We start from the raw sequence: 9641 nt of genomic DNA, 5'->3' as shown, positions 1-9641 counted from the left end.
GCACGGACGCGTGTGTCCTCGCTCGCGGGGCCAGAAAATGACAGACCGGCCCACTTGGGGCTCGGTGCGAACGGGCGCACGTGTGCGTAGCACATACACAGTGCGGGTGTGTGAAAACTGTACGGTCATGTGTAAGGACGTAACCGCATTTAAAGGCATCTGTGTGTGTGCATTTACCGTGCGTACACCTGCCCACCTGAAGACTATCTGTAAACGCGGGTTGAAAGCATATGCCTATAAAAATCGTATGGAAACGTGGTTGAAAAGCAGATGCAAATACATGCATGTATTCGTGTATTTTTTGCGTTGGGAACGATGTGAAGATCTTTGTTTCACCAGCACGGCAGATACACGTCCCCTCCCTCCGACACCCGCTCGCCTACAGACCGGGTAGAACCTGTAAAGAAAGGTCAGGAGGTACCAGCGGAGCTGACCCACGTGTGATACCTGGTGCATCTCTCACTAGCCTGCTTTGAACAGCAAGAAGATGAAGAGCTGTGAGCTAACTGGAGACGATGGCCCGGGAAGCACAGATGCTACGACGCTGTCCTGGTTCGCTCCTGCCCTCCACGCTAGTGACCTGCCCAGTCCAAAAGCCTGGCAGCGTGATAACCCTTGGGGTTGCATTGATCCTCCCCTGTGTGCAGATACCCGGGGTCTGTTGCAGGAGATGTTTGCTGAGCTTCCTACCCTGAGAAGATGTGCGTGTGACAGGGTGTCTCCCAGGTGGTCAGAAGTCCTGGGGAAGGTGAGGTGGGTGGGCTGAAGCATCTGGGAATGTTCTGTCCGTCTCACATTCCTCTCCTACCTTCCTTCTCCCTATAGCCCACCCTGCCTGAGCGAATGAGGAACCTCCAGTTTACAGGATACTGGAAAGCACGTCCAAGCCTTCCCCTAGGAACCTTCTGGAGTGCCAGACACGCTGCCCCCCACCCCCACCCCTGAGCTATTGACAGCCCATCCATGGAGCTGGGAAGTTTCTGGAGTGCAGACAAACTGCATGCAGACCTTCCGTGGTGCTTGATGCTTCCAGGTGACAAGTAATCTGTGCTTTGATGGATAAATGACTCCAGCAGGGCTTGCAGGGAGAGAAGCTGAGGCACAGAAGGAAATTTCTGTTCCTCTTGTTAGCAGATGGAGCAGGGCACAGAGAAATGTAATGGGACAGGTCGGGAGGCTCCTCCTGCTCTGGTGCAAAAAGCTTGAAGTCACAGAAACTTCACCTGCAGCTTCAGCCCTGGCAGGCGGTCGTGCAGAACAAGGCGTTCAGTGGTTGTCCCTTGTTGGGTATCTAGCGCAAGCCAGGATGGTGGGGCACATATGCTGAACTGAACCAGAATGCCAATTAGCAACTCGAGCCTTTGTGTGGGCTACATTAATGTTTTAAACTGAAAGGTCTCTGTGTGGAGTTCCTGTGACAGTTGGCAGCAGGAGCCGCTGTCATAAATTTAACATGATGAAAGTTATTTACCTGTCTCATATAACTGCTGAGGTATCTACCCAGCGGTGAAGCCATAAAAAAGAGCAAGGTCTCTGCAAAGGGAGACCAGAGCGAAGCGGCCCCTCCGTGGCCTTGCGCCATTGTTTTGTAAAATGGTACGAGGTTAACGATGGAAGTGGTGAGAAAGCTCTTCCAGTGACGTGAAAGGTGGTATAATAGGTCTGCCCGGCCAAACATTGTTCTGCTGTGACAGGGGACTCTGATTGTGCTGGAAGTAGTGAAATCTGGCACAATCTGTGTCTGTACTGTCCGCAGGGTAAAAAAGCTGAAGTGGTGTAGTGAACTCCTCTTTTTCATACCCAGGCTTTCTCAGCGAGGGAATTAGTTGGTTAGTCCAGGATGGACTCCGGATGGCTGCAAGTGTAGGGCCTTGAAGCAGAACGGAGTAAAACAGCTTGCAGGGGAGACTCCTCCTGTGTCATCTAGACTGTCCTCATTCACACATTCATTGACTGACAAAAAACTCTGAACAAATTTGGGCCATGGTCTCTCTTTACAGGGATCCTCATCAATTCTTCTTCCATAGTATCTTACATAGTAGAAACATGTCTATTAACTCTGTTCATTATTACACACTCTCACCAGTTTGCCAGGTGCAGGAGTCAAACTGAACTAGTCTGCCATCTCCCAGACACGGCCCTCTTACCCTTGCCTTGGAGCAGGCCTGGCTGACCCACTTCCGGTACATAAAGGCAACCCAGAGTGATGCAATGACTTCGGAATCGGGGAGGTAAAAGGGCATCTGGGTATGAAAAACAGACTGACCCCTGGCAGATACTTCTACATATTTAGCTGGAGAGCTGCTTTCAGCCTCAGCCGTTGTATGCTGATTAGTGAAACAGGACAGCGCTCAAAGCTCGGGTCTAGCAGCAGCCTTCAGCTTCACGTAGAGCAGACTGCAGCTGAGGAAGGGCATCCCAGACTCTTCCTGCAGTAGAAAGGCATCTGTCACTAGCTGGAGATTCAGAGCTCTGAACTGCTATTGCAATGCCAATTTGGTGTTGTTTGGGGCTACCAGGAAGGTGTGGGGGTTTTTTTCTAGCAGGATAATATTGGCCAGTGATTTTCTCATTTTTGCAGGGTTTGCAAAAAAGGAGTTACCTGGGTCTCAGCAAAAAGCTTAAATGTGTGTTGCTTGCTTCCACCTGAATGCAGCAGAATTTTAAGGCCTGAGTGTGTTAGAAAATGTTACTTAAATTGAACAAGTGCAAAGAAGCATTTCTAGGGTGGTTAGGGGAACAAAATGCACATCTTCTTAGGAGAATCAGAAGATCTTGTCTTGTTTAGTATAGCCCAGCAAAGAGTGAACGGGGGTGTGGTAACACTTTATAAATATATTTGAGAAGTAAATGTCAGAAGGGGATATTGACTCCATCACATGATCAAATGGCTGTATAGTGAGTAATCCTGAATACATTTGGACTGGAAATCTAAAGGCTTCCAGCTATCTGATGAATGAAAGGCTCGAATACTCTCCCGAGCACTGGAAGCAGTAGCTTTCAGTCTTGTAGGATGGAACCTGAGAAGCTTATGGACACAATTGTACAACACAATAGAATAGGAAAATGCCTGAAGATAGAAAATTGAGGCTGTATTATGAGTCCCTGGGCATCTGATATGTCAGTATCCCCAAATGTGTGAGAAAATAGATTAGATCACTGACAATTTGCATTATACTTATAATAATTCCATGCCTCAGGGCTTCCACTGGAGTTGGGAAAGATTTTATTTTATTCCTCTTGATGCATGATTTGTCCTCTACTGGTCTTTCTCGCCTTCCTCTGCAGGTCTGCAGATAGACTGTTATAGGTGGCATTGAAATCTTAGGGTTTGTGTGTCCTGCTCATATACTCAGGATTCAGCCAGCCTTTAGACGTGGAACTCTTTTAGAGTTATTTACCTAGATCAGCTTGGTAGGCACCATTGATTTCCTTTATAGCATGGGACACAGCCTCCTTCCTAGAATCAAATGGAGTTTTATTTAGCAAATTCCTTGTAAACCTGCAAACACACACCTCAACAAGCAAGCTATTTATTCATCTCTCCCTCTTTTGCCTGACTGAGTTGTCCCAACGCTTACTAGTATCTCACTGGGCACCTTTGATTATTCATTATTTGTCTGCCTCCTTTTATCCTCCAAAGTGACAACATCACTTATTTTTAAAAGGATATTCAGAGGAAAGGCATTTCCAGCAACAAACATCAAGAATGAGGAAACACACAAAAATGTTCACTCCTGGAATGTAAAAGCCTGTAGAGCTGCATGTGCAGTCCCTATGTTAACTGTTGACACATTCTCCAAAGTTACCTTCCTCTCAGTGTTGGAAGTCCATCTGGCATTTCTAATCTCCTTCACTGAGTTAGATAAACAAAATGCTTGAGGTAACCTCTGCTCCACGGACATGATAAGCCCAGGTCAATGCAAAGGATACCTGGGTAAGTGAATAAATGAGGTAAATGAATAGCCATTATATCACAGCAACAGCTTTTGAGAATGAGCGAGGTAAACAATATCCCTGAAGAATATGATTGTCTGTCTGCTTTTTGAGTCTGCACAGCATTGGAAATGTTCAGGAGAGGTTTTTTATTTTCATGGGGTTCACCTTCATGTGTTGCTACTTACCGACTACAAGAGATTTGCATCCAGGAATTCTGAATCATGGAACTTTGTGCCAGAGGTGACCATCTCATACACACACAGGTATTTTTAAACTCTTGCACTCATACACAAATGCAAGATGTGGTCAGTAATCCTGAGAAAAGTCTTACTGTAAAGCACAGAAATCACTCATAAATTTCTCCCGAAATAAAGGTACAATGCATCCTTTATCTTGTTCCACCTTCAGCCTTGACATCTTCTGGCCAAATTTTCATCTTACAGTATCACCTTTACAGTCATTCTGTAGCTGCTCAGTGAGGAGGCTGTACCTCACGGAGTGGTTGGAGGAATGGCAACTATATGATGGTCGCTCTACTCTGGATGCAAAAATTCTTGTTTGTCATGGCAGGCAGTGCCTGTCTGGATTTTCTGGCTAGAACTTCTAAAGGTCTGAGATCACGAACCTTTCTGGGCTCCTGCATCTCTGGCTATCCAGAGAACCAGGGCCATCACAGAGGCCTTACAGCTCCCCTGCTTTTGACTGGGGACAAACAATATGCATCTGAACCCTAGGCAGGCCCTTTTTTGCAGAGCGTCCAGCTAGTGACGGGCGGCTCTGTACTCCAGGAAGAGTCTGACGGCTGTCCTGCATCAGCTGCAGGCTGCTCCACACCAAGTTGAGGGCTGCTGCCAGACCTGTTTCACTAGTCGGTGCACGGTGGCTGTGCCTGAAAGCAGCACTCCATGTGCTCCAGTACTCTGGTGCACAGCACCAAAGGACACACACACACACACACATGGCTTATTACCAGCTCAGAGCGCCGGGCTAACCCCCAGCTAGACAAAGGCACTAAGACTCTAGGTCACCTAAGTAACAGGTGGATGTCAGTGTGAACCACACAAAATTAACACAGGGGAGCAGAATGCTGGAATTTTGGTACTTTGGTCTCAAATACTTTATGGTGCCATCAAGTAATTTTTGGCTCCTGAAGTCTTAAAACAACTGCATCGCAGACCTCCTGCTCACCTGAAGTGACAGCAACAGGATAAAGTACAATAGTACAAAGTACAAAGTCATGTGCTGAGGGGCCAACGATAAGGAATTTTTATGTAAATCTGGAGGAGCACACAAAGAAAGAAGACATAAAGAAAGAAGAGTGCATCGGTAGAAGGGTTTAAAAAGGATGTGCTGCCAAAGTGAGGCAGCTTTAAAAAAAAAAGGCTGATGTGACTGAAGACGGCACTCAGTGAGGTACTTTTAGTAAAGATGGGGAAGTATTAGCGCCTTTGTATAAGATGACGGTAAGATCATATTTGGATCGCAGAACAACACACTCTCATCTTTGATGCCTGCTAAACACACTTGCTTTGACTCTGGTCAATCCTTTTACCTTTGTGTTCCCCTAAATCTCACTATATACTCTCATTTTCCTCTTTACAGCACACAGCCATAAGAAAGGTCAGTTGCAACACATTTACGGGTAATTAATTCTTCCTCCTTTTTCCCAAGATCTTAACATCAGCATTGTCATCACAGTAGTAAGAGACATGCTTTAGCTTCCTGTTTCTCAATGCCAATTATAAATCCCAAGCTACTACGGAAAAAGTTCAAAAGGGGTGACAAAAGATTAGAGAAGCTAAATTCTTTAAAAAATAGTTAGATTAGTTGCAAGGTTACTGGCAGTGGCTCAGTTCCTTAAAAGTGAGGCATGTGTATTTACATACACTGTCACACACTGTCGCCAGGAACTGTGACCAAGTCCTCACACCCTGATCCTGGAGAAGCAGCTGCTGCCACCAGCTGGTAGTTCACTGGTCCTCGGCTGGAGAGGTGAATACACAGCTTATTCGAAGTCCCAGGAAGACAGGTAGGCCCTGAAGGAGGTCACATCTACAGAAAGTTACGGAAACATTGCTCCAGCCCAAAGTACGTTTTGGAATTTGAAAAGAGACAGGACCTGTATTACGTTAACAGGACCAACCAGTGACAGCATTCACAGGCAGCAGTTATCCATGGGCATGGCTAGAATGGCAAGCATACTAATTCACAGCATCAGACATGCAACACTGGTCCATTTTACAATTGGATGACGTTCATGTGCTTCACCACTTAGGTTCCAGAAATACATTTTGGGGTGGCAGATCTTTTGTACTCTGGATCTAGAAATGGCAGTTCCTTGCATGCTTCATTGCTGCTTCTGCAGAGCCAATGTAAGGAAGAATCTAGTGAGCACTGTTATACACCATGCAAAGAACAAATGGTTCATCACCCTGCGGCTGCAGTTACAGATGTAAGAGAAGGGCTTTTGCCCCACCTGTGGGGTCAGTGCAGGTCAGTGGTCCTTTCCTGCCCACTCTGCACACACAAAGATGCACACACAGATCAGGGATTATCAGAAGCTGTATACCTGGTTGTAGATCAGTTGTTGCTGCGTTTGTCCTTAGCAAGCCAAAAGATGGAGGCTTCTCTCTATTAGGTTGAGCAACAACATGCACTTTCTTCTGCAACATCCTCTACAAGAGGACAGTAGGAGCAAAGCTGTGCTTGAGTCCTGGAGGCACCGGGAGGTACCACAGTCACTGGGCTGCTGTGCTCTTCGGAAGATGTTCACCAGGACTGGGATGGCTGTACTATAGAGCAAATCTCAGCTGGCTGTTTCATACCTGGTTGCCCCTGTGAAAGCTAATATGTTGCAATTAACCATATTAGAAGAAATCAGTAACTTCTCTGGTTTCTAAAGAATACTGCTGTATCTGGATGTCTGAGACAGAATGGATGACCCCAGATATCCTTGTTTCCAGACTAAGATATGGGAAATAGAAAATCTTCTTGGGTTTAAGACATGCCTTCATAGCAGATTAAGTTAGGTCTGTTGTAGACCTAAACCACAAATACAACTGTGCTGATGGATAGTGCTTGTTTTAAACACAACCACTGAGTCGTAGCGGGCTATCACAGCAGAATCACATGCAACACTACTGCCTTCACAGTTTGCCTGACTTATGATGCCTCAGCCTTTCTTTCCCAGTGAGGCCAAGCTCTCTTTCTCACCCACTGACATCAGCCTTTGTGACCTCTGGGTGTATCTGTGCTGTACCACGTGTTGCTTACCTGCTCCAGCCACTTTCAGATACACATGTATACTGATCTCTGAACATCTGCAATCTCTGTGGCATATTCATTTGCCCAGCCATTCGTGAGGTGGCAATGCCCAGCAAGCCCCCAATGTGCACTTTATATTCCCATTGCACCTTATGCAAAAATGCTGGTTGGCCATTTCAGATTTTGTTGTTGTTGCAAGGGGTGCTTCTGACTCTTGTAGTACCAAGCCTGGTACTACCGTTGCTAGGGTTGCCAGATCCAAAGAGGCCACATGAGCACATCTGATGCCGAACCAATGCTCAGCAGCGTAGCAGCAATAATCCAGCACCGGATTGGCCTCCCTTCCCTTTTCTCTACTCCTAGACTCTGTCTCCATACCTCTGTGACACCAATCACGTACAAGATGCACAATCCTCTATGAACCCTCGTGAAACCGGTACCTTTCCTGCATAAGACAGATAGCTTCTTGAAAACTGCCACTGTAATTTCTGGCTTTTACCTGCTTTCCCTTGGCCCAAACAACATTTTGCCTCAGCTTCCCGTGCCAGCCTCCAAGAGGCATCCACCCATGACCCACACATCAGGATCTGGGAGCTAATGCCTAGCTAGCGTGGGGCTTGGCTCACAAGGAGGTCCAGGCTGGGAAGGACACGACAGGCCCAGCACCGTCGTGACTGCATGGGTGAGCTGGATGTTCGAATGTCATTCTCACTGTGACCACAGGAGATCAGGGGAAGGAGAAGGCAGGGGCTGCACCCTGAAGATAACTTCTTTCCTTCTCCAAGGCTGGACCACTCTACCAGCTTCCCAGCTTGGTCTCCTCTCACCCACTGCAGACCATGGACAGATGTTTTCTAGCAGGGAGGAGGGCTGCCAAGTGCAGGGTGTTTACTTCACTTTCATGGCACGTAGTCATAGCCACAGAGCTGAATAGTGGTTTAAACTGGATCTTCATCTACCCACAGCCATCCTTACAAATCATACATGTTCTTGAACTCTGAGTCAGTGGTGGCAATTGTATATGAAATGCGAAAGGAGAAAAATACGTGAAAACAAGAAGGAGAGGATTTATCCGGGCTTCTAGGTAAGGTATGTTTATTTTTCAAAGTGTCTCATGAGGCTTGGCCAAGGCCTCGTCCCTCACCTGTGGTACCTGTCCAAGGAGGCTGTAAGCAAGTCTGCCACTGTGGTTCTGGTGGCAAAGGGAAGACAGAGTGGAAGAGTTGTTGTCAACCCAGTAGCAGCAGGGTCTTGAACAGGCAGGGGACCAAACAATTCCCGAATCAGTTTATCTTACTTGATTTTCCTCTGTTCTGAGAGCAGACGGTTCTTCCCTCAGCCTTTTTCTGGCACCAGGGCAGGCTGTTCCCTACCTGTGCATGGTCAGTCTTCTCTGTCATGGCCCCTAGGACACCCAGTGTCTTCTGTTTCTCCATCCTCTGGCAAACAGTATGTGCCCGCTGGGGTGAGGTCAGGCAGAACTTGCAGCTCCCTTTCAGAAGTGTCAGTGCAGGGAAGAGAATCAAGGAAGACACGTTGGTCCCCAGCATTGACACACCACAGTGAACTGTTGCTCATATTGATTTTCTCTGACGGCACCTCCATCTCTAAGCCACATTGTGTTTCAGAGGCATTTTGCCTGTACTCACTGAAACCCTATCCCAGAAGAACTGCTGGGGCAGGAGGGTCACCAGGCATTCCCCAGAGGGGTGGTCGTGGCAGTGCTCTAAGGTTTTGTCTAAAGACCTGTGCTGGGGAGCAGAAGGGAAGCAGTAGGCAAGAGGGGAAGAGCCAAGCTATATGGTCTGTGAGATGGTTGTGGCAAGAGAGGGCTTTTCCTGCTCCATCTTTTCAGCCTTCATAGTACAGACAGCAGTCTGAGAGCCCGTGCTGCTGCTACAGCTGCCCTCTTAGAAAGTGAGGGACGCTGAGTGACCATGAAAATAGTGCTTTTATAAGATGATAAGGGTATACATGGTATAGCTTGTGGAGACATGCAGGGACACAAGGCCTGTTGGGATAGTGTTGGACTAGTAGGCTTAGCAAAGCAAATTTGACACAATCTCATCCATGCAGTTTGTAAAAAGAGGATGCTGGAGCAATGCCTTATGCCAGACTTCACCTGGAATTTGTCTCACATCAGGCTGGTCCAATCGCTCTGAAATCACTTGTGGGACCAATGTGGCAGACCAGGTGATCTGCTCCCTGGACCACTCCCGAGTAGGATTTTATTTGGCAATGTTGCCAGCAGAGTTCCCTGGGGGACTGCTACTGGCATAATTTAATAGTTGTATTGATGATTTGGAGGTAAATATAAAATTGCAAATAAAAGAAAGAGTGTACAGAAAGGCCAGTGAAGTGATAAATACTGTGGAGGCAGACTAAATTTAATAGTTGTGTTTGTAAAATAAATACATTTTAATAAAAACAATTTGCAA

Source organism: Aquila chrysaetos, chromosome 18 (assembly GCF_900496995.4).
Source record: "Aquila chrysaetos chrysaetos chromosome 18, bAquChr1.4, whole genome shotgun sequence".
In the NCBI taxonomy this organism is placed as follows: Eukaryota; Metazoa; Chordata; class Aves; order Accipitriformes; family Accipitridae; genus Aquila; species Aquila chrysaetos.
This window is presented reverse-complemented; position numbering follows the sequence as displayed.